Source organism: Aethalodelphis obliquidens, unplaced genomic scaffold (assembly GCF_003676395.1).
Source record: "Aethalodelphis obliquidens isolate GAN/ISIS:26980383/991018 unplaced genomic scaffold, ASM367639v1 scaffold34, whole genome shotgun sequence".
In the NCBI taxonomy this organism is placed as follows: domain Eukaryota; kingdom Metazoa; phylum Chordata; class Mammalia; order Artiodactyla; family Delphinidae; genus Aethalodelphis; species Aethalodelphis obliquidens.
This window is the reverse complement of record NW_020837978.1, coordinates 3,970,695-3,994,853: the sequence shown is the minus strand read 5'-3', so window position 1 is coordinate 3,994,853 and position 24,159 is coordinate 3,970,695. Positions and strand designations below refer to the sequence as shown.

Genomic DNA, 24,159 nt, shown 5'->3' with positions numbered 1-24,159 from the left:
CACAAAAGGCTTCTGGGCTGCCACCAGCTCCAGAGGGCTTCGGGCATCCGAGGGATGCAGGGGAAATCTGCCCCAATCGATGGAGTGAACGGTTCAATAACTCATTTTGCTGCCGAGGCAGTAAAATAAATAAATAAGAACCTGGCTGGAAGTTGAAACCGTCCGTGTTCAGAGCTTCTCAGAGGCCGAGCTGATGGGCTTTAATAGCCTTGGTTGGCACAGGACACAGGCAGACTGTCCCAGCAGTGTGCCCTCTGTTTCCTCGGTAACCGGACTTGAAATAAGATGATGGCTGGAACTGGGTACCAAATCAATTTGCTCGAGGTAGAATTGTGGGGAAGGCAAGCTTCCCATAAAACCGCAGACTGCACTGGCCAGTTTACTATTGTTTTAGCTTGTGTGTGTCTTCCTCTCATTTACCTCCCTTCTGGCTTACCCAGCCCCTTCCTCCCAACCCCAGACCCACCCCACAGCCCCGCAAAAAAACAGAAAGCCCAAGTTCCAGTCATGCTATCATCATCAGTAGGATGCTTCTTTCTGGGCTGTTAGGGGAGGGTCAGGTGAAAAGAGCTAAAGGCAGATGCACTTGGGCACAGCTCTTTTGTGCTATGAGACTCAGCAGTGGTGCCCCGCCCGAAGCAATGATGTAGAAATTGCTCCCTTGTGAGGCCGGGTGTGAAGACATTGTTCCAGGCCCTGCCTCAGAGGGAATAGAATTCCCAAGTATTCCAGCAGGTGAATCAGCAATTCTTAGACTTTGCCTGGCTTCAGTCTCAGGGAATTATACCACTTACCACTATGGCTAGATCAAGAGTGGGGTAAACATCAGGAAGACCCTTCCCAGCATACTGTACAGCTCTTCTGCTAACACTTATCACACTATAGTGTAATTGCCTGACGATTTCTATGGGCCTTCTATTCAGCCATGGACTTAGTAAATGACGGCAGCTTACGACATGTATGATGGATGAATGAATGAATGAATGTTAATGGAGATTGTGGTGAGCAATCCCTCAGCCCATGCAGAGTCCTTGGGTTTTTTATTCTCTTGTCATAGCCTCCTTCCCACTTTGAGTCCTTACTTCCCAGACTTACAAAGGAGGGGAGCCCCAAGGAGAAAGCGCTCTCCCCAAGTCTGACACATAATGGCATTCGATAAATGCTTGCCAATTAAAGCAGCACTGATCATCGGGCAAGATAATCTGATGCTATTTTACAACCGGTTTTGAGCTTCCGCCTTTTATATGGTCAAGTTAATAATTCAAGAAGCTTTCTTTGAGTGTATCAGTCAGGATAGGCAGGCAACAGCGAACTTCCTCTCTAAAGGGCCAAATAGTGAAGATTTTCTGCTTTCCAGGCCGTGCAGCCCCTGTCAGAACTATTCCCCACTGTCATGGCGGCGTGAAAGCAACTTTATGTATATGTAATGGGTGTATATGAATGGGCGAAGCCTGTGTTCCAATAAAGCTTTATTGACAAACACAGGTGGAGGGCCAGATTCAGCCCATGGGCAGTAGTTTGCCAACCCATGAGCTAGGCTGGGTTCTAATAACAAACGCCACCAAAATCTCAGAGGCCAAGCACACTGAAAGGCTGTTTCTTCTCATGCTACATGTCCAGTATGGGCTGGTGGGAGAGGGGAGGCTTTGCTCCAAAGCCACTTTACTCCATCTCACAACACCGCCATCTCCATGGGGGGCTTCAGTGTCTCCCACAGCAGGAGAGGGAGGGCCTTTGTTCAGGAGGGATACACATCACCTTCAGTCTCACGTCCTGGTCTGAAACTCATCGCCCGGCCACGACTGAATTCAAGGGTGTGGAAGATTGTAATCCAAAAATAGAAGAGAACTGAGTATTGGTGAATCCGAGTGCTATCCGTCACATGCAGCATTAGCGACGTGCAAAGTCCTATTCGGGAGAAGACAGTGGCTAAAAGAAGGCCTCTGCCTGCAGTGGGTGGCACAGATATGGCTGTGCAAATAGCAGTAAGGCAGCGGTGAGAGGGCAGAGGAGTCTGCTGTCTCTTTAGCCGACAACACTATAGTCAGATCTGAGATGAAAACACAACATGTGGCCAGGCTGTCGGGACGAGTGTTCTAATTACTGACACATTCAGCGGGCAATGCAAATTCAGACAACATCCCTGCCCCATCAGTGCCTTCAGACTGTGTCTGGACTGAGGAACGTGGGCCTGCAGGGGAAGGCGGGAGAAGGACAGAAGAGAAAAAAGCAAACACAGCCTTCCAGGCAAACATTATGACGCAAAATTTAAAAATAGTAAAATGGGGGCTTCCGTGGTGGCGCAGTGGTTGAGTCCGCCTGCCGATGCAGGGGACGCGGGTTCGTGCCCCGGTCCGGGAAGATCCCACATGCCGCGGAGCGGCTGGGCCCGTGAGCCGTGGCCGCTGAGCCTGCGCGTCCGGAGCCTGTGCTCCGCAGCGGGAGGGCCGGGGCCCGCGTAACGCAAAAAATAAAATAAAATGATTACCTGGGAAACTGTAGAAAAATTTCTACAAAACAAAGGACAGACATTTACACTATGTCAGCCACAGACACCAGTGGACTCGTGTTTTGATCCTCACGTGTAACTTTTGGGAGAAATCATAGTCAAATTCATTTCCTAGGTAGGGGAAAAGCTGGAATTGGAAAAGCCTGGAGTGAGGCTACCAGCGAAAGGGAAAGAAAAGAGACAAACGCACACACGGCGTGGCCCTCATCCATTCCTGCCTCCAAGCCTGGGGGCACGAGGGCCCCCCAGCCTGGGGCAGAGAACTCCTGAGGCAGGACTGGCTCCAGACTCAAGGCGGACAGCTTACCTGCCTGATGAAACAATCCATTTTGTCGGTTCCCAAGAATACTTACCTTCTCCCCGGCGACTTCCAAGAATTAATTAATGCTAAATGCTTGTCAGGCCCTTTGCCAGTGTTAAGGATTTGTTTCACGTTAAAGGCCAGAGTAGGCACAAATAGAAGAGTTTGGCTTTATTTTGTAAATACTCCATCTGAGGATGAGCAAAAACGACCTTGCCGCGTGGAAAGCACAAGGGAGAGAGGCTCTCCCATAAAGAAGGGTCATCTCCACACCACACAGAAGGCAGGTCACACACCTGCCTGCACGCAGCCAGATAACAAGTACACGACTTTTATTATGATCTTGTGTGAACGGGTAGGTACAGCTAAAGATAAGAACCTTATTATATCCTCCAAGAAACCTCTTTGGTGTCTACAATAAGCTACAAGAGCGTGCGACTGTTTCTTGGGATGCCAGTGGAACATCTGAAATACAAGGCAGTGGAAGGTTGTCTGTCGTCTAGAGCAGATACAGAGGCAGAGGGGCCTTACCTGGAGCCAGTGAAGCTGCGAAGTCCGAGGGAACCGTCTCCGAGGCTGCCCTGGCTTCTGACCCACCTGCAAGTTCAGGCGCTTTCCAAAACGACCCTCACTTCCCATAGTTTACCGGAAGGACTCACAGAACTCACTGAAAACTGTTACACTCAGAACTACATTTTGTTCCAGGGAAAGGGTTAGAACCAGATGACTGAGACACACACAGGGCAGAGTTAGGGTCCCAGACACGAGGCCTCCACCCTCCCCAGGAGCCCACCCTCCCAGCATCAGCGTGTGACCGTCTGTGTCGGGTAATCCCCACCAGCGAAGCTCACCTGTTACGGACGCACGACTGATGGCCCACGCGGCTGAACCCACTTCCGGCTCCCTTCTCTGCAGTTTGGGCCGACGTCAAACTGAGGGTTGTACGTCCCCCCGTTAGCATAAACAATCACGTGGGGTCCAAGGGGCTCCCCGTGAATCACAAAGGCGCTTCTATCAGGCAGGGAGGTCACCTCCCAGGAGCCAGAGACAAGGGTCAGCTCTCCTTGTGGGAGGACAAATTCCTTACCACCCAGTTCCCCAGGAGAATGAGGAGATACCCCCAGTAGCTTTGCCTGGGGAGCCTGCTGGGGGCAGGGGGGTCTGAGCGTGTCCAAAAGTTCGAGGGGAAAATGATTATGTCCCCAAGGGGCAAGTCAGGGGATTGTCTATTTACGCTCTTTAGCCTAAGTCCGTCCTGGACGGCACCGTTTCCCGGAACAAGATTCCAGGCCCGCAATCTCTTCTTTCCTCTTCTGCTCACTCACGGGCCTCACTTATCCACGGCTCAAGGTCTTCTCCAACCTCACATTCTTTGTGAAGTGTGACCGTTTTAAAAAATGGCTTCCACACATGTGGAACTTCCTGGTATTTCTCAAAGTTGACGTGGGTGTGGGAAAATGGGATACAGCTGCTGACGTGAGAGGCCCTTGAGGCAAGCGTCTTGGAAGTTAAATTGGCACTATGTATCGAAAGCCCTAGAAATGTATCCCTGATTCCGAGAATTTGTTCTAAAGAAGTAAGTGGTGTATGGACAGCATGGTTTATTTCTATGGATGGGGGGTCATCCGTAATAGTAAAGAAAAATTAGATACAGCCAGGAGTCCAGCAATAGAGGCTGTCAGACATCCCACGACCTGTCCAGAGGCAGTGTGTTGTTCCTTCATTCAACAAATGCTTATCGAGTACCTACTCTGGGCCAGGCACTGCCCGGAGGTGAGAGAAACACAGAAAACCTGGCTTGTGGAGCCCACATGTATATATGGGGGACAAGGGAAGGCGAAAAACACAATACACTTTTCATAAAAGTACAGTATGTGGCATGTTGGGGGGTGATATTGGGCTGTGGGGAAAATGGAGCAGGGCAGGCAGTTGGAGAATATGGTGGCGAGGGGCTTGGGGAGGAGCTAGAAAGCATAGTAAAGAGGGGAGTCAGGAAAGGTCTCGTTGAGAAGAGGCCGTTCGATGGGGGCTGGGGGAGAGGATGTTCTAGAATGTTCTAGAAAGAAGCAAGTGCAAATCAAGGGTCCTAAGGCTGGAGCATGTCCAAGGAATAGCAAGGAAGCCACTGCACTGAAGTAGAGTGAGCGAGAGGGAAAGGGTGGGGCGGGGGAAAGCAGTGAGTCTGACCACAGTGAGACCCTTGCTGTTTCCTCTGTGGAGGGGGCGCTGTGGAGGGCTTGGGACAGACGAACAACGTGAACGCCGGTTCTCAAACGACCATACTGTGCTGAGTGTTGGGGACAGACCTAAGAAACAAGTTCAGAAAGTGGCGGTCTGTGAGGAAGCTACGGCAATATTCCACACGTGAGGTGGGAGTGCCTCGGACCCGGGTTGAAGCAGCGGCAGAACTCTGGATCAGCTGCGGAGGCGGAGCCAACAGGATTTGCCACCATGTTGGGTCCAGGGTTTGAAAGGACAGACAGCAAGAAGAGTCCATCTTTCCAAACCACGCACGGGAGAAAACGCAATGACGTGAGAAAACATTCAGAATGCGTTTCTCAGTGAGAAGGCGTGCTGTAAATCAATGGGTTCGAAATGATTCCATTCTTGGAAAGGAAAAGACATACGTGTGCACACAGATGTGAAAAGGCTTGAAGGACGTCAGCCAAACTGTGAGCCCTAGTTACCTCTCGAGAGGGATTAGCAGTTGTTTTTATTTTTCCTTCTGCCGATTTTTAATTTCTACTTTCCCCAATATGAATATGCATAGCTTTTTAACTAGGAAACATAAAGCAAGTCATTTAAATGTGATGCCCTTTCCCATCCTCAGTACAGAAACCTCGGCCAGGTCACTTCGTGGCTTTCTCTGTTTTCCTGATGGTAATTAGCGCTACTAAAGACGTTATAGCTCCAAAGAGAGAAGACGGTAACGATGTAGAAGGCTTTGCTGTATTTCCCAGAAGCCATCTCAGGCAGAAGGGGGTCTGTGCCTCGTGAACTCAGAGGAAACAGATGCTTGGGAAAGCTTTAGTGGCAAAATATAGTATAGCAACATCTCAGCTTTCAATTCATGACAAATTGCTTAACACAGATGAAGTGCCCAGGATGGTATCAAGAATGACTGGGTGCATCTGTCGGTTCTACCTTGCTGTTGAGGGTCTGTCTCTTATGCTGCCAGAAGAAGCAACACAGGGACGTGGGGAGAATGAGGAGCTAACGTTGCATAGCTCAGACTTCCGGCGTTACAGGTGAGTGGAGAAAGATGGAAGGATTTGCTGGGATATTCAGGGGCTGCTGCCTGGAGGTTGCAGAAGCTGACATCGATCCTAAAGAAAGAGAAGGGAAGGATGAAGGTTGGCGCAGAGGAGAGGAGAAAGTTCCAGATTAAATAAAGGGTTTGTTCTCTTTACAGCTCTTCAGTAAATGAGGACAGCTTCTCCGGAGAAGTCCCCTTAGGAACATTCAAGTCCCCTCCTCATATGAAGCCCTATGACTTCCGCTGCCTGGGGGCTGCTCACCCAGGGTCTCCTTGTCTATGGAAATGGTCCTGTCTCCCTAAACCAAAACCTTAACAGAGTCAGGGTTATTTAACTAATCCTTTCCTTCTTTCAAATGAACAGTGAAAATGGAAACCTTTAAATGATATGCTCGAGGATATTTATGTGTTTAAGAAATGGGTTTCTTCGGCATAATTTTAACCAGCCTCACAGTTAATGACTAAGTAAATGGCTCCCACTTTTGGCTTTGGTAAATATTTCTCTCTCCATCGTCACTTATTCTCTTATGGGAGCCATAGATTGCTCTAAACTCAGCACAGAGAATCGGTTTAAGTTTCTTTGATGCCATATTTAGTAGAAACTTCCGATCACATCCATTAGGGGAGAGAATGGATTTCTTTCCTTTTCTAGAAAACCTTCTATGAGTCACAAAATGAGCGTTTTCTCCTCTCTGGACCTGGGCCTGCCCCAGTTCTCAAACTGTGCGGATTTAGAAATCGGCACGAGGATAATTCTCTCCCATCCTGTAGATGTCCGACCTCTGTCACCGCCGTCACTGGAAGAGATCTGCCGGTCCAGGACGCGAGAACCTGGCCCCTCCCCCGAGCCTGCGCGGGCGCAGCCGACTGAAAACTGAGTGACCCGGCCAGCGTGACGCGAGCTCGCAGGGCATCGAGTTCAGATGCTGCTTCTCCCCCCGTAGCAACGCATCATCCGCCACCACGGCAGACGTGACCCTCGGAGGACCACGCTGTGCCCACGTGTCCTGGAGGATGTGCTCCTGGAGGGCAGGTGCCGTGACTCGTCACCAAGGTCAAGATTCCGTGGTGGCGACATCCCCCCCTCCCACCCCCACGCATTTCTCTAGTCCCCTTCCCTCCTCTGGACTTTTTCCAAAGCACCTGTCACCATCTAACCTACCAAACGTGTGTCACTGTGTCATGCTCAATGACTCTCTGCCCCTGCAGTGAGAGCTCTGGGGCAGGGGCTTTGCACTGTTTTATACTACTTCAGTGAGTGGCCCTCAGTAAATACGTAGTGAAGAATAATTAAAGCGTCCCCCGGCGTCGAGGAGAGCACCTGGAACACAACAGGTACTCGAGAAATCATTTCTGAATGCATGAGGGGTCTGTGGGTTTACACATGTCATGTCATTTAATCCTACACGACAGGCATTATTATTCCCATTTGACAGACAAGGAAACTGAGACACGATAGGTTCAGCAGCTTCCTCGGGGTCCTGTGAGCGGTGAACGGTGGAGAGAGGATGCAAACTCAGCTCTATCTAGAGCCAAACCTCTTGTAATTATGCTAAACTGAACAGGATTGTTTACTGTGGAAACAGACCATTGAGAATGCATAGATTTCTTGATATAAACATGCACATTTTAATTACAGCTTGTAAACACGAGAAGCTTGGAGACAAAAATCTAATATCTGGCCCAGGTTCTCTTTTGCAGTTACCTGTTTATCCTTGGATTGCTTCTCTGATTGCGTCTGCATCATCAAAATATATTTTAAAATATTTATTGTGCATCTGTTTTGTGTCGGGCACTGTTCTATGTGTAGGACACATCAGTGAACAACAAAAAAAAATCCTGTCCTCATGAAGTTTATTGCCTTGCAGGGGAGAGAGATAATAAGTTATGAATATGAGAAAAAAGTATATTCTACAGCATGTTAGAAAGCAGTAACTATGGAGAGGGAAAGAAAGCTGAGCAGGGTAAGGGGGCAGGAGTGCCAGGAAGAGTGTACAGAGAAGTGTAGGGACCACGCCTAGATGCGCAATAGTGAGCCAGGCAGGGGGAAGGGCCAGGACAATGGCCTGCACATCCAAGGAGGGAGGAGGCCAGTGTGGCAGCACCGGGGTGGTCCAGGGGACAGCAGTGAGAGACGGGACCGGAGGGAACAGGGCTAGATGTTGCAGGGAAGGACTCTGCTTTTATCCGGGGACAGGTGGGAAGCCACTGGAGGGTTTTAGAAGAGCTGTGACACCATAAACTTTTGCCTCAAAAGGATCCTCTGTGGCTGTGTTGAAAGTAGACTCCAGGGGACAGAGGTGGGAACAAGAAGGTCAGGTCGGAGGCTATGCATTAACTCAGACAAGAGCTGATGGTGGCTCGAAATAGACCAGGAGCAATTGAAGTGGGATAAGACATCCAAACTCTATTTTCCAACATAGCAATTATTTCTACCTTCAATCGTGCAGCCTCTGCGGCTGCTTCTCTGTCTCTCTCTTTGTTTAACTTTTATTGAGAAGTGCATAAATTCTCAGGGTACAGCTTGATAGATACTCACAAAGCGAACACACCACCCAAATGAGAATCTCGGAACCTCACCTGCGTCTTCTCCTAATCACCACCCCCTTTGCTGCCAAAGGTAACTAGCCTTGAACACCATAGATTAGGGTTTGTTTGGTTTTTTTAGTTTATATGACTATAGAGGAATTATACGACTCTTTTGGTGTCTGGCTTTTTTTTTTTTCAGTGACGTTTTAGTGTATAGCAATAGCTGGTTCATTTCATCAGATTTGCAGCCATTTTGTCCACACTTTACTCTATTTCCTCTATTATTTATCACAGTTATTTAGAATCCGGATCTGATACACTCACGTACCTGTTAGCAGCAGGTCTTTTTCTATTGCCTATGTTTGCTCTTTGGGTCAGATGCCAGTATTGTGCATGAAACATTGTAAAGGTTCTGAATGATGTCTCTTTTTCCTGAAAGGATTTATTTGTGCTTCTCACAGATAGAATGGGAGCAGAGCACCTTAATCTCGTCTGTGGTTGAGCTGGTCAGGAACACAATTTCAGCCTCAGAGGCCGGTCCACTCCTCACTCGCCCTTACCACTGGGGTTCCACCTGCCAGCCTGGGGGTACTTCAAGGATCCTTTCTCATTGGCAGACCCTGAACCCAAAGTCCTGTCTTCCCAGTATTGTGAGACTGTTGAAATCTCGTTGTGGCTTCCCAGCCACAGACCTGCCGCTTTCTGCTGGTCTTCTGGGCTTTTCTGCTGCGAATAAATTGGCAAATACCTCAAGAGAAAAGCAGCAGAGAACATCAGGCTCATCTCTCTGTGGTTCTGAGGGACTGAGGATCCACCCTGTGGTCCTTTCCTCTGTCCTGCGATGTGCAATTACAATGTATAGACTTCGCGGCTGACAGAAACCCAACCAAGAAGACAGGAAGGAACAAGTGGAAACTCCAGAAAGTGCCCCACCCCCGATAAGATAGCAAATCCAGATGGAACGGCTGAGAACGGTGCTATTCTCAGGAATCTAACGAGCACGGGCTTGGAGGTCACCATCCTACCCCCATTCAATGCATCTGTTATGGCTTCTGCAAAAATCAGGTGGATTTTCATGAATGAGGGTAGATTAGCGAAAACTTAGTGGTCCCAACCGTAGCTGCTGAATGAGATGTGGTATCTTAACCGGAACAGCCCAACACAGACTTTGGTACTCGGGTTGTGGCTATCCACCTGGAAAATGCGTTCTTTTCAAACCTTCTCAGGAGAGATAACCCAAAGCGGCTCTGTGCTACGTCAAAAGGATAGAAGTGCGTGTTCAGTGCCGTAGCCCAGGGGTACGCTCGTTCTCCTGCTCTCTGTCATCTTGACAATCCCCGGAATACCATGCTGCTCTACTATATTACTGGCATTCTGCTAACCGGAGTGGCAAATAGGAAGTGGCAAGGGCTTTGGATGCTAGAGTAAAACACGTGTGTCAGAGGGCAGAACGTGACAGCCCTTTAGGCTTTCAAAGTCCTGACATATTGGTGAAGGCTCTAAGAGGTCGGTGGTCCGGGGCATGCCCTCTAAGTTAAATGATTACCGCCTTATAAAACGGTGTGTGGCTTGAGGACGCTTTGGATTTGGGGGGGGGGCAGCCTGTATTGCACTTGATATTATTTCTCTGACCTATTTCTCGAGTGCCAGTCGTGAATGAGGCCCAAAATACAAGAAGGCTCTACAGAAATTCTAGGTTTCAGTGCAACCCGCCCTGCTCTTGAGGCCGTATAATTGATCAAATCCACCAGCGCTAGGGACATCCAGAGGAGAGAAAATGCTGTGAGGGAGCGTTGACAAGCTCTGGCAGGAGATCTGCAGCACAGAATGCCTAGGTTACTAGAGTAAGGTCACGGCCACTCCATTTCAGGGACCGTTTATTGTGAAAAGACTCACCATTTCAAAACCAGCTCTTGAAGTGATAATAGATAATAGAGATCAAGTTGAAAATGGAACGTCAAGTGATTATATGACCGGAACTGCTCATCATGAGTTGGACATCGTCAGATCCACCGAGTCGGTCAGGCATCTGATGGAGATGGTATGTTTAGGGTCACGTCTGAGCAAGTGCAGGGGGCACAAGGTGTCCCAGGTCTCCATGTCACCGCCCTCCGTCGTCCTGACGCCTCTCGCAGCTTTACGTCTATAACTACAGGGGCAGGGGTGGGACTGCTATGATCTATTGGCAAAGGAAGGAAAGCAGCTTGTTCCTGGCTCATGGAAGGGGTGGTTCCAGTCGTCAGTGCTGGCTGACAGTGGGCTGCTGTCAACACCATGGCTCTATCAGGGGTGACCCTAAAGGACAGTGGTGAGGGGAGACCTTCCCGGCAGGCAGAGCTGTGAGCAGTGTGCCGCTTTTGTCCACTCTGTATGGCCCGAGAACTGTCCTAAGATAAGGATGTACACAGACTACTGGGTTAGTGAATAGCTTGGCTGGTTGGTTGGGGGAGAGAAGGGACAGGTTTGGAAGATCAGAGACAAAGACGTCTGGGAACAAGCACGTAGACGGATCCTGGCAAGTGGCCACAAAATGTGCGGAGCTTTATGTCACTAGAGAAGATTCAGCACAGAGCGGTCACTCACTGGCCAGGTTGACAGGAGGGACTGGCTAGTGATATCAGCCATCCTCTGTCCTCAGCCACCCCAGCACTTGTACAATAGACCCCTGAATGGCAAGAGAAAAAGAGATGGGGGAATATTAATCATGGCCTCAGAACCAGATGCACAAGTTGGAACTTTAGCTTGGGACGTACACTTTTGAGAGAGCATAGCCTGCCATCACCTTGAAGATTCAGTAACAGAGTGGACTTGACGTAGGGATGAGGGGATCCAGCTGTGCAAAGGGCGGGCTGCAGAAGATGCCCGTGGTTCCCCTGCATCTCCTCCCTTTACCCACCTCTGATCTCAGCCACAACTGCAGGGAATAGTTCCACGCAGACGCACACTCAAGCTCATTCTGCTTTCTGCATCAGGGCTTTCTCAGAAAAGCTTGGAGCCCTTCAGTCCACGCACAACACAGCCCAGCAGTGCAGGGTGCTACCACACCAGGGGCAGTCCTCACCAGCAGGGAACGGAGAAATACTTCCATCTCTCATCCCTCAGATGGGCAACACCGAGAAGCATCCTCTAGACGTCTCAGAGGTCCCAGCAGAATCAATCCCCACTGCTTACGGCAGCGATCTCAATGATACACATGGTTCTTCCCGTCTCACCCTCCCTGCCCTCACGCCCACCTCCTGCTTCACCTCTCATTTAAAGAAACTGCTCCCAAGCCCTGTCTCAGGCTTTGCTTTCAGGGATTCCCAAACTAAAGCGATAGATGCACCTGCCGAAAAGAAACTATGTATTAATATCTGACAGGAGCCGGAAAAGCAAGATTCCATCCAAAATCAGAGGAGAATAATTCAGAAGACTAATTTGGGTGTGGGTATGTGAAAGGGGGCGTGGGGAGCTATTTTATAACTTCAGACTTAGCAGGTCCAGTTCATTCCATAAGCCAGTATTAAATATAGGTTTTTAGAGCTGACAATGTAAGCATAGAATATCAAAATTTAGAAAGGCATAGGAGACGTTGACCTTTCTCCTGTGCTTTGAGAACACACACACACACACACACACACACACACACATAGAAAGACATAGGAGACGTTTTTCTTTCTCCTGTGCTTTGAGAACATATGCTCACATTGTCTGTGTGCACGTACACACACACACACACACACACACACACACACACACACACTGGACTATAAGAAAAAAAATCACTAGAGCCACACAGGGGAACCTGGCTCTTTGGACAACACAAGTATCATCAAGGCATCACCAGTGGGAGAGAGCCCAGTTACGAGCCAAAGACTAGAGAGGAAAAAGCCTTTGTTGTGAATAAATAGCTTGATGAACCCAAACATACTCAGTGACTGGAGAATCACAGGACAGAGTAAGTCCTTTTTCATCTACAGAGTGAAGGGGTTTGCGTGTATGAACCACGTGTGCTGCTGGCCACACTTTCAAGAACCACACGTGCGCCTTCTGTGACTTCAAGGTTTTGTGAAACACAGTTTGAAAACCTGGGCCAACCCACCCCTTCTTCTAGAAATGTTGCCACTCCATCCATCTCTGGAAGGGAAGAACCCTCCAACTTTGCTAAAACATCCCAGAGAAGGGGACTGGTGCAGATTCCCAGTGTGGCGACGCTGGACCATTTTGACCCAAATGGATATTCGTTTAATGCTTTCTCACTGCAGCCGAATCCTCATTCTTCAGGTCCTGATCTCAGTGGAAACAGTAAGACATTGCCATCATTTTACAATATCCTTTCACAGCCCTCAAGGTAGTTAATAGTTTTTATACTGGATTGGGCTGTGATTAATGAGAATTAAAGGAAGCTGAGACTATAAGTATCAAGCAATTCTTATCTGCAGTATGTTGCTCACGAAATCTCCGTTTGCCTCCCTGAGAAGATATACAGAACTGAGCAACAATAAGTTTTTCTTATTATTAAGGGTTAAAGTGTGTCCCCCCCTCCAAAAAACACACGCTGGAGTCGGAACCCCTAGTACCTCAGAGTGTGACTTTATGTGGACACAGGGCTGTAGGTAGTCAGGGAAGATGAGGTTATATACTGGAGTAGACTACGTCCGACTCCACGGTTCCTGGTGTCTTCATGTCCCACGTGAAGCCAGAGACACACACAGGGAGAAGCCACGCGATGGTGGGGGCAGAGATGGAAGTTATACAGCTGCAAGCCCAGGAGCACCCGAGAACGCTGACGGCCACCGGAAGCTGGAGGAAGCAAGGAAGAGTCCCCTCCAGCTTTCAAAAGGAGCACAGCCTGCTGGCACCTTGATTTTGGACTTCTGGCCTCCAGAAGTGTGAGCCAATACGTTTCTGTCTTTTTTTTTTTTTTTCTTTGCGGTATGCAGGCCTCTCACTGCCGTGACCTCTCCTTCTGCGGAGCACAAGCTCCGGACGCGCAGGCTCAGTGGCCATGGCTCACGGGCCCAGCCGCTCCACGGCATGTGGGATCTTCCCGGACTGGGGCACGAACCCGTGTCCCCTGCATCGGCAGGCGGACTCTCAACCACTGCGCCACCAGGGAAGCCCAAGTTTCTGTCTTTTAAGCCAGCTGGCGTGTGGTACTTTGTTATGGCGGCCCTAGGAAACGAATGCACTTATATTAATGATTTCTCTCTGATCAAGTCTCTAACATGTATCGATCAGGATAAAAGTGTGTCTCCACAATTCGCCCCTTTCTTCTCTTCTTGAGAGACTTTGGAAGCTTATGAATTAAGAGGCTATTTTCAGAAATAGTGATGCAAGTTTCAATTCTGGATGTATTTAATTATAATCTATAAATCAGTAGCACTTCTCCCAAAAAGATGTATCCAAAGTCCATCTGGGATTCAGAGAGGTACTGAACTCAAACAGCTCACTACCCCGACAGTCCGTAATAGATACACAATTCTCTCCAAGCATAGCAAGGCATCATTCTAGAATGAAAATCCTCACTAAAGCTGGGCGACAGAATGCCTTTATGCGGGCCTCTACAGGCCCGGCCATGCCACATTTAATTAAGGAGTTGTATTTGCATCGATAAATTCTCATCCAAGGTAAAATAAAAGTGATTCGATCTGTTCACACTCAATTTCGTTTGGGTACAACTAGTGGTTTACGTCTATTGCAAAATAGTTCAACCAAGGAATCAATTTTAGCCCCTACACAATCCCAACCAGGCTATAATTACAATCTTCCACATGCTAATTGCACACATTTTCAGATAGGAAACATACATAGGTATCCTGTATCATCTTACTGTTTACCACCCAAAATTATACTTGCATAAAACATGGGAAAATTCTCTTCATTATTTATGACCCTCATAAGGCTAGGATGTTCCTTTTATAGCCCTTTCTGGATCCGTCCAGGTTAGTAAATTACTATCTTCCTTGGCTGTCTGTGTATCTTTTATTCTTCTTGAGCTGTTGGAAGCTGAAAAGGGTTGAGGAAGAGATCCCCATAGTAGGAGGCAGCGGGGACCAGAGATCACAGAGGGAACTGGGACCTCAGTGCAGAGCATGGGTTTCTGGGGGCCTTCTGCTGCCTGGTTGGTCAGAGTGTCCACATCGAATAAGACGACAGGCCACGAGCTGGGGGATGAGTGACCTAATGGAGGAACTCATGAAAATGAAGCCCATTTCCAAATAGGAGACTAAATACATGCTCCAGGGAGGCTGTAAGGTGAGCGCACCTGACGAAGAACCAGGATACATACGACAGCATTCAACAGGTTGTTCTGAGTCTTAATGGCCTCTAGAGCATTCCGCATCTAAAAAGATCTGCGTGGATCACGTGCGTGGAGCAATTTAAGAGTGCCAGAGGCAGGACACACTTGAGTTGGGGTTTTGTTGTTCTGACAATATTCTCTTACTATCTGCCAAACCACACTCCCTGTGACAAGGATGCTCGCATGAGTAAGCAGGTCACAGTTTACAGAGGTCCAACAGGGGCCTCTCTCCCTGGGAGGCTGATTTGCAAGTGATGGTTACTGTCGCGCCTGCTTTAGAGTCGATGAAAAAACCAGGGGAACGAAGAGGAAACTGAGGATGGGAGAAGCTTAGGCGGTCCAACCAAGACCCCACAGCTACTCTAGCACCACAGTTTGACGCTATGCCTATCTGATGCTTACACTTCACAAGGAATGGCGAACGTCCCAACAAACACACATTCATTATTCCATTTCTTATAAAGAGTTATTTTGTACAGTACTCGTGTACCACACAGTGTCTTCTTGCCTGGGACTGTGGAGGGAAACCTCTTAATGTCTTAGCACATAAAGATCTGTCCTCCTGAGCACGGGGAGAGGGGGTCCCTAGTCACACAGCCCAATATCCCTCTGGAGAAATGGATGGATGTTCTCCTGGGCCACCTTTACGCCTAAGGACACCTGTGTGTCTCTCCAAGGTGCCCAGGTTTTGAAAGGGAAAGGCAAGGATTGATTCAGAGAATGAAGGTGGGAAAGGTGGGGGAACAGGTGGAGGTGAGGAAGATGGAAGTTGTCAGCGTCCCTGACGTTGGCCATGACCAGCTCACTCTTGGAGAATTTCATGTGACTCTGGCACTAAGTTTGGGGGGAGATGGTGACAAATGCAGTGTGTCCGAAGGGAGCATGGTGGGCAGTTAGGAAAGACTCCTCACGCGGAGCTGTTGAAGAAACTGGGAGGGGTTAGTCTGGATTGGAGAAGTCTCGAGGAGACGTCACACCTCGATCCTGCTTGGCCAAGGACTGGCACAGAGAGAGGCAGATGTTTTTTCGTGGATGCACAGGACATAGTGAGATAATTAGAAAAAGAGTAGCAGGAAGGAAAGTTCATCTCAGTTTAAGAAGAATCATCCTAACAATTACAGCAGACACAGTGACGATCTATGGAACGTTCCATCTTTGGCTGGAATTATACAGGCAATGACTGGATAGCCGTCCCAAAGGGCACCATTTGGTTGAACCAGATGGCCTGGGTGTCTTCTAGATCTAAGTGCTGTGCCTCTAGGAATAAGGTCTTGGCTCCCTGGTTTCATAATTCCTTGGTGTTTGCTACAGACCTCTCCACAGTGCAGTAATCCCTTTCTTAAAAAATTTATTTATTTATATTTGGCTGCCTTGTGTCTTCGTTGCTGCGTGCAGGCTTTCTCTAGTTGTGGTGAGCGAGGGCTGCTCTTCGTTGTGGTGCGCGGGCTTCTCATTGCAGTGGCTTCTCTTGTAACAGAGCACGGGCTCTAGGCACGTGGGCTCAGTAGTTGTGGCGCGCGGGCTCAGTAGTTGTGGCTCGCGGGCTCTAGAGCACAGGCTCAGTAGTTGTGGCGCGCGGGCTCAGTAGTTGTGGCTTGCGGGCTCTAGAGCACAGGCTCAGTAGTTGTGGCGCACGGACTTAGTTGATCCGCGGCATGTGGGATCTTCCCGGACCAGGGCTTGAACCCGTGTCCCCTGCATTGGCAGGTGGATTCTTAACCGCTGCACCACCAGGGAAGTCCAGTAATTCCTTTTATCTTTTATGATCTCAGGGCCACTTAGAATATTATTTCTTTGGCTGACTCCTTGGCTCTGAAGAGCAATGCCAAAACCTGAAGGAATCATGGGGTCCTGATGCGAAATCTCTATTAATTTCTCATGACTTTCTTATCTTAGTAGATTTTTATGCGCCCTAGGTACCTCACGGTTTGTAGGCATTCAATGAAGTTTTGATGGGTGAATGAATGAATGCATGCATGCATGAGCGTGAACATTACTTAGCTAATTATGAAAACAATATTCCAGGCTTCAAGGACAAAAGAAGAGGGGAAGAATCCAGAAATCTTTTGAACATTTTAAAGCAGATGTACGTTAAAAATTAATGAGTAACGGTTGTTCATGATTTTTTAAAATACCCTTAGCATTTTATTTTTTGCTCTAAAAATAGAAAATTTCCTTAAAGTGATTTTTTAGTCTATAAAAATATATAGCATACATTATACTAAATGGTGAAATATTAAAAGCACTTCCTTTAAAATTGAATAAGACAAGGAGGCTTGCCATTGACATTTCCAATAAAAAGTTTACTGAAGTGCAATCAAAAAAGAAAAGAAATAAAAAGGTGAAGGACTGCAGAGCAAAAAGCAAAGTTGGCAAAAATTCCAGATATGATTGTCTGCCTCAGAAAACCCAAATGAATCTGAGTTTAGTAAAATTTCTGGATATAAAATCAATATGCAAAAGGCTGCACATCTAGGGCTTCCCTGGTGGCACAGTGGTTGAGAGTCCACCTGCCGATGTGGGGGACACAGGTTCGTGCCCCGGTCCGGGAAGATCTCACGTGCCGTGAAGCGGCTGGGCCCGTGAGCCATGGCCGCTGAGCCTGCGCTTCCAGAGCCTGTGCTCCGCAATAGGAGAGGCCGCAACGGTGAGAGGCCCGCGTACCGCAAAAAAAAAAAAAAAAAAGGCTGCACATCTATATACCAGCAAAGAACAGTAAAAACTACAAAATAAAAATTGTCAACTTCTAACAGCATCAAAAATAGAAAGTATGTAGGAATAAATATGGCAAAGATTAAAGGACCTTAAGGTGAACATTTTAAAACTCTCTCAGAAGTTGGTGATGGAATTGTAAATTGTTATAACCATTTCAGAAACATAACATTATCTACTGAGGTCAAACTCATGCACGCTCTATGACGCACCACTTCCATTCTTAAGAACATACCACAGAGAAGCACTTTTTCACGTATGCCAAAATATATATACAGAAATCTTCATAGAAGCACTGTAATAGCAAAATTGAAAAGCAATGTCTATCAGTAACAGATGTCCATCAACATCAAATACTCATCAACAGTAAAATAAATATATGACAGCATATTTATTCCATGAAATAGTAGCCATGAAGATGAATGAACCGCAGCTATACACATTAGAATGGGTTCATCTCAGAAGTAAGACATGGAATGAGAGACTGAGGGACTAAAGAATACGTACAGTGTGTGAAAAAATAGGCAAAACAAACAATTTGTTATTTGCGGATACATATGTATGTGATAAAACTATAATGAAAAGTATAAATTAATTAAACTTCAATATAGTGTATTTTGGGGAGGAGAGAGAAGACCTTTGTTGGGAATGAGCTTAAAGATGCCTTCAAAGGCCCTGTTGGTGTTCTCTCTCTTAGGCTGGGTGTTTATTTTACTATTATTATGTACACTTTCCTATGTCATATTTCTCAGCTCTGTAGTTTTTTTTCTTTTTCCAGGAAAATGCTCTTTAACCTAACGTGGTACTTATCGAAATTTATCCATTCATTCTACTGATGGTGCATTAGTGAATAACATCTACTTAGAATGACCAGAAATACAACTGGGTGTCATGGACTGTATGTTTTCAAAATGTAAAGATTAAGAACTGGCTTGAGGAGATTATATAGGAAGCATGTTATCTCCCTATTTAACAATATTGAAGGTCTAGAAAGACCTCGTAGCGTTACTGCAGTGATATCACTGGTCTTAAGTAATGGTCAAACTGAGGAATTATTTGCAAAATAATTGGAATCGATAATGTTCAGAATATATCAGGCAGTACTCACTTTACCTGCGGGCCACAGACAAACTACTCAGGATTCTTGGTTGCAAACAAGAACCGACACTGGTCAGCACAAGAAAAAACGATCTCTCAGAAGCCTGTGAAGTAAAGTTGAGCCTTGAACAACTCAGGGATTGGAGCACCGACCCTCCAAGCGGTCCAAAACCCACCTGTAATTTATGGTCGGCCCTCTCTATACGTGGTTCCTCCACATCTCTGGGTCCGCATCCTTGGATTCCACCAGCCTCAGACCATGTTGTACCATGGTATTTACTATGGAAAAAAATCTGCTCTAAGTGGACCCGTGCACTTCAAACCCGCGTTGTTCAAGGGTCAGCTGTACTTGTGGAGATGGGGGGAAGCCTAGTCGGCCAGGTTTGAAAAGTAGACGTGCCTGATGGAAGTTTGTGAAGGTCATGTCGCAGGAATCAGCCCGTTAGGGCACCTCTGCTTCCTCTAGGGCTGCCACCATAGCTATAAACCCTAAATGACCTCTGCATCCTGGCCCCTCTTACGCCCTATTCCAGGCTCCACTGAGCGCATCCAGTGGCCAGGTTCAGGTCACACATCTACCCCTTTGGTGCCAGGGTTCAGGGTGAACAAACGGCTGAACTTTGTGACTTCTATATTCCATAAATTTAGGAAAGGAATACAGGTGTCAGGAGCCACAGATGAATGAGTGAGAGAATGAATAGAAGCAGAGGAAGGAGGGAGGGAGAGGGAGAGGAAGCTTAGAAATGATCCGCCATGTTCATCAAAAATTTTGCTCCTGAAGCGCCTTCTAAGACTCTGAATCTAAATTTCAGAAGTTGGTGGGGAGGGGGCGGGGCCACAGAAACCTTCCATTTATTTAACCTGGATGGCAGGCGATATTTTTCAGTTTGAAAAGATTACTGGCATCAGTAACGCAGGCCCTTAAATCTACTCACTCTTTCTATGACTTTCAGTGCCTTTGCTTTTACTATGTGAAGGTTGGGGTGTGTCGAAAGGATTCCAAATTTCTTTTCTCCCTAATTGTTCCTTAACCAATTTATTCGTCTCTGTGTGCATTTCTTGGAGATGCATAGCAGCGATTTCAATTTATGAATGAAGAAGTTCAGGATTTGACTACTTAGAGCCGCAAGAAAAATCATCTGAGTGTTTAAAATAAACAATATTTGTCACTTAACCACGACGCTGATGTGCCAGGCATTATTCCGGTCATTTTATATGCGTTACCTAATATAGTCCTTCCAACAAGCCCCGTGAAACAAGTATCCTCACTTTACAGATGATGAAATTGAGGCATCAAGACATAAAACAATCCACTCAAGGTAATGAATGGAGGAGCAGGGATTTCGATCTAGTTAAATTTGCTCTAGAGTTTCAGCCACTATTTAATACTGGCTCAGTAAATGTCAATTTCATCAGAGCAAAACAGACACTTTAAAATTCACTTATTGGTCATAAATAAATCAACCAATAAAAATAAAGCACTATTAACAAATACAGATTTATAACCACGAAAATGATCTCTTCTTAATTTGGCCTTCCGAAATCTGCTTTGACTGTCTCTGCGCTCACGGCTAAACAGCACGTAAACAAAAGTCTTGCACTCAGGGAACACCTGTGAGCTCCCAGGCCACTGGCCAGCTGTTCCCCAGTCAGCTCCACCTGTTCTCAGTGGGCAGGTTTCCTCTGGGGAGCTGCATCTTCTCTCCCACCTTTACAGGGAGCTTCCTCCTGGAGAAGCTTAACGCAAACCTGTTCTTCCTGCCGTACTCTTCTCTGCAATACACCCGTTAAGGATTCAACCTGGGTTAAATGTGGATTCCTTTAAACAAGAATTTAAATCAAAGACCAAAAGACAACCCTCAGCATGGGAGAAAATATTTGCAAATGAAGCAACTGACAAAGGATTAATCTCCAAAATTTACAAGCAGCTCATGCAGCTCAATAACAAAAAAACAAAAAACCCAATCCAAACATGGGCAGAAGACCCGAACAGACATTTCTCCAAAGAAGATATACAGACTGCCAACAAACACATGAAAGGATGCTCAACATCACTAATCATTAGAGAAATGCAAATCAAAACTACAAGGAAATATCATCTCACACCAGTCAGAATGCCCATCACAAAAAATCTAGAAACAATAAATGCTGGAGAGGGTGTGGAGAAAAGGGAACACTCTTGCACTGCTGGTGGGAATGTGAATTGGTACAGCCACTATGGAGAACAGTATGGAGGTTCCTTAAAAAACTACAAATAGAACTACCATATGACCCAGCAATCCCACTACTGGGCAAATACCCTGAGAAAACCATAATTCAAAAAGAGTCATGTACCAAAATGTTCATTGCAGCTCTATTTACAATAGCCAGGAGATGGAAGCAACCTACGTGTCCATCATCGGATGAATGGATAAAGAAGATGTGGCACATATATACGATGGAATATTACTCAGCCATAAAAAGAAATGAAATTGAGTTATTTGTAGTGAGGTAGATGGACCTAGAGTCTGTCATACAGAGTGAAGTAAGTCAGAAAGAGAAAGACAAATACCATATGCTAACACATATATATGGAATTTAAGGGAAAAAAAATGTCATGAAGAGCCTAGGGGTAAGACAGGAATAAAGACACAGACCTACTAGAGAATGGACTTGAGGACACGGGGCGGGGGAAGGGTAAGCTGGGACGAAGCGACAGGGAGGCATGGACATATATACGCTACCAAATGTAAAATAGATAGCTAGTGGGAAGCAGCTGCATAGCACAGGGAGATCAGCTGGGTGCTTTGTGACCCACTAGAGGGGTGGGATAGGGAGGGTGGGAGGGAGGGAGATGCAAGAGGGAAGAGATATGGAAACATATGTATATGTATAACTGATTCACTTTGTTTTAAAGCAGAAACTAACACACAATTGTAAAGCAATTATGCTCCAATAAAGATGTAAAAAAAAAAAAAGAATTTAAATCAAACTGAGGTTTTTCCCCACACACCCTACATATTAAATAATTATGAGCAAAAATATGTTATGGGGGCAGAACAGATATAAATAGGAAAATAGGCATATCTGTGTATATCTATAATGGAATACTACTCAGCCATAAAAAGGAATGAAATAATGCCATTTGCAGCAACATGGATGGACCTAGACATGATCATACTGAGTGAGATAAGTCAGACGGAGAAAGACAAATATCATATGGTATTGCTTACAGGTGGAATCTAAACAATGATACAAATGAACGCATTTACAAAACAGAAATAGACTCACAGACATAGAAAACAGACTTATGGTTACCAAAGGGGAAAGATGGGGGCGGGATAAATTAGGGGTTTGGGATTGACATGCACACACCACTAGACATAAAACAGATAGCCAGCCTTGCAGACGCCGCTACCCTGGAACCTCCCGCGCTGCTCAGCCGTGGGCAACCCCACCGTGTTCTTCGACATTGCCATCGACGGCGAGTCCTTGGGTCGCGTCTCCTTTGAGCTGTTTGCAGGCAAATTTCCAAAGACAGCAGAAAACTTTCGTGCTCTGAGCACTGGGGAGAAAGGCTTTGGTTATAAAGGGTCCTGCTTTCACAGAATAATTCCGGGATTTCTGTGCCAGGGTGGTGACTTCACACTCCATTATGGCACTGGTGGCAAGTCCATCTATGGGGAGAAATTTGATGATGAGAATTTCCTCCTGAAGCATGCGGGTCCTGGCATCTTGTCCACGGCAAATGCTGGCCCCAACACAAACAGTTCCCAGTTTTTCATCTGTGCTGACAAGACTGAGTGGTTGGGGGGCAAGCATGTGGTTTGGGGCAAGGTGAAAGAGGGCGTGAATATCGTGGAAGCCATGGAGCGCTTTGGGTCCAAGAATGGCAAGACCAATGGCAAGGAGATCACCATTGCCGACTGTGGGCAAATCTAATAAATTTGACTGTGTTTTATCTTAACCACCAGACCGTTCCTTCTGTAGCTCTCAGGAGGGCACCCCTTCGCCTCCATCTGCTTGGAATATCCTGTCATCTTTGTGCTCTCACTGCAGTTCTTTGGGCTCCACATTGCCTTTATCTCCCTCCAAGTTTAGCTGAATTGCAAAGTTAAGTTTATGATTATGAAATAAAAACTAAACAACAAAATTAAATAAATAAAATAAAATAGATAACCAACAAGGGCCTACTGTACTATACTCAATTTTGTAATAACCTATAATGGGAAAGACTATGAAAAAGAACAGATTGTACATATATATAAAATATGTAAAATTATATATATAGGGCTTCCCTGGTGGCGCAGTGGTTGGGAGTCCGCCTGCCGATGCAGGGGACGCGGGTTCGTGCCCCGGTCCGAGAGGGTCCCGCGTGCCGCAGAGCGGCTGGGCCCGTGGGCCATGGCCGCTGGGTATGCGCATCCGGAGCCTGTGCTCCACGGCGGGAGAGGCCACAACAGTGAGAGGCCCGCGTACCACAAAAGAAAAAAAAAATTATATATATAGTTCAGTTTTATATATATATATATATATATATATATATATATATATATATATAACTGAATCACTTTGCTGCTTTGCTGTACACCTGAAACTAACACAGCATTGTGAATCAAGTACACTTCAATAAAAAAAGACAAAAAATAAAAATAAAGACATGTACGACCTATTGAAAAAAGAAGAAAAAAAGAAAACAGGCATATCGATTGAGCGGTGTGACTGAAAGTTTCAGGCATCCAAGGGCTCCCTGGGTACATCTGGCACATTCAACACAGGTGTCAACAGAAGAAAAGTAGGACGTGGCCCCTGCCTGTGGTGGCACCTAACACAGGTAGGCAAACGACACCAGGTATTGTAATAGGACAAAAGTAGATAATATATGCTAAGGAGCTAGATTGAATATTCCCCTAAACAGATGGGGGAAATGTGGGCTGGAGGACTGAGTGTTGGGTGATTCACACATAACTGCTTGAAAAAACACGCCTAGCGGGGCCGATGAATGAGCAAGTGTCAGTACATGGTGAGATCTCTATTGGTTCTACCCATCCCAGTCTTATCCAACATTTCTATAAATGAGCTGGAAAAGAAGAGAGATGGTATAATTGATCAAATCTGTGTCGTCTTGAAACTAGGAATGATGGCAAATACATTGCCTAACAGAATCAAAATCCTAAAGGCATGAGGTGTTTCTCCAATCCGCCAGCAGGGTCAGGGTTGTGATGTGTCCAGGTGAAGGGGGGGATGTTCTCATCATGCCCAGGGCTGCACTCACCACATCTGCGGTGGTCCTTCTAAGCAACACATCCAAATGGGAATTTTAAGATACAACAGATTCTAGGAAGTGACCAGGAAAATGTGACTTGACACCAGTGTAAACAAGGGGAGATATGCAATCCAGTATAGGGAATATCGCCTATGATTTCATGATAGCCATTTCCGTACATTTAAAAGAATATATATGACATGAAATAGGACTTCAGTTTCTTCTG

At 46.6% G+C, this 24,159-nt stretch overlaps 1 pseudogene; it reads left to right on the top strand.

Annotated features, from left to right (window-relative positions):
- Positions 1–10,869: 10,869 nt before the first annotated feature.
- On the top strand, positions 10,870–22,609 carry LOC113631601 (peptidyl-prolyl cis-trans isomerase A pseudogene; annotated as a pseudogene).
- Positions 22,610–24,159: the final 1,550 nt, after the last annotated feature.